The following is a 2083-nucleotide window of genomic DNA, read 5'->3' as shown; positions in this document are numbered from 1 at the left end:
CACAACATCAAGATGTTGCTTTCAGAGAAAGGCCACTTACAATCTGCCCTGGCTCACATGGAAAAGGAAGCCAACTAAAGTCAAGTGGAGCATGAAGATCTGACCAGCTGCCTGCAGGCTTCTCAGCAGAGCAGCTTAGACCTGGAGATGGCCTTGTCTGCACTCACCACCACGCAGAAGGACACTGAGCAGAAGAACAGACAGCTCATCCAAGGTCTGGGTGATGTGAAGCTGCAGCTCGAGGCAAAGAGCAGAAGCTGGGACAACCTGCAGGAGCTGAATGCAGCCTCGCAGGGGAAGCTGGACGTGCTCCGGACCCAGAAGTCCAACATGAAGTTTAGATTGGAAAAATTCCAACGAGCACTAGGGGAGCGGGCAGTGCTGAAAAGTAGCCTACAGAATGTACAAAGTGTGCTGAGCGCATTCAGGTTGGAGAGGGACAAGTGTGCGGAGGGCCTGAGGGTGGAGAGTTCCACGTGGACAGAGAAGGTGCTGCGGCTCTCACAGGAGATGGACCAACTCACAGACGAGCGTGAGGAAGACCTGTGGCAGATGGTGGATCTAGAGAAGAAGCTGGTAGAAATGGAGAAGAAGCTGGCAGAGGCGCAGCTCCCTGTAGGAAAGGAACTTGGGTCTTCGTGCTGGATAGGCAGGCACTCTACCACTAAGCCAAATTCTCAGCCCCTGTATATCATCTTTTTTTTTGCTTTATTTTTTTTGTAATTAGTAAAAGGGTTACATGATATTTGCCAGATAGAAGGTGCATTAATTCACATACATTGACACCCTTTCACATGTCTTGGTACCCGTTTCCCGCCCCCCCCACCCCACACCCGTCTTGGTTTTCCCCCCTTCCCTATCACATTTCAAATATCCAAATACAAATAAATTCAATATATCAGATAAAAAAGTGAGATACTATACCAATATGAGATAACCAAGGGACAGCAAAGGAGATGAGAGACAACATAATACATTAAGGACAACAATCATTCATTATATGGCTTTTGTTTCACTATCCTGGAGGTCCTTTCAATTAGCTTCACATTATATGTCCTTATGTATCAAGATTTTGCTCTATTGCAAATCTCTGCTAGTAGAGCCCAAGGTTTCTACTGATTATGACGAATGAGGGAAACAATTGAGCCTAAGTTCTTTGAGTCTGGCTTACTTCACTTAATATGATTTTTTCTAAGTCTTTCCATTTCCTAACAAATGGGGCGATGTCATTCTTTCTGACAGCAGCATATCATCTTTATAACACCAATTAAAATGCATGAAAAGGAACAAAAATAAAAAATCTAAGAAACTGATGTAGCAAATCCTAAGATTCTACTAAAAACATAATATAACATCTCATATTCAGCAATAAATGAAGCAAAATGGGCTTTCAATAGTACTTAGCTATTCACCAGCCTTCGCCTAAGTAAGGCTCACTAAATAATCGTAAAAATATGTAACAGCAGCAACATGTGATTCAAAGGAGAAACCAATGGCATTAAAATTAAAAGCCACTTATAAAGAATCTAAAATCATCTACCTGTTAGTAAATGACTTCTTGGCTTAATGCTGACGTTTTATAAATACTCTAAAGAAGCTCTTTCCCCTTTGACTTTCAGAATTATTGCCCAATCCTTCATAATTGTTGTATGAGGAGCTCTCTTTACACTTGATGTCATAACAGTCTTACTGACTACCATGAAACAACATATATGTATGTAATACCATGCTGAAATTTGGGGATGGAGCATGTATTGCATATGTGAACAAAATATAGCCATATGATTAACGAGAAAATCTAACCCTTTCCTACTTACTATTCAAGGCTTTAAAAGAACACCTATCTTGTTCTTGTTTTAGGCTTCTCTCCCTACATATTGCTGCTGTGATTTGAGTATTGTTTGTCCCCTCTGAAATTCATGTTGAAGTTGAACCTTTACTGAGAAATATTTAGCAGGCAGAAACAACCCTATTGTAGTTTCCAAGGTGGGACCTTTGGGAATTAATTAGGATTGGATAAGATCATCACATTGAGTCCCAATGATTCCATACTGGGGTATTTCTAAGAAAAGGAAGAGATAAA

Source organism: Megascapheus bottae, unplaced genomic scaffold (assembly GCF_031878675.1).
Source record: "Megascapheus bottae isolate mThoBot1 unplaced genomic scaffold, mThoBot2.hap1 HAP1_SCAFFOLD_37, whole genome shotgun sequence".
In the NCBI taxonomy this organism is placed as follows: Eukaryota; Metazoa; Chordata; class Mammalia; order Rodentia; family Geomyidae; genus Megascapheus; species Megascapheus bottae.
This window is presented reverse-complemented; position numbering follows the sequence as displayed.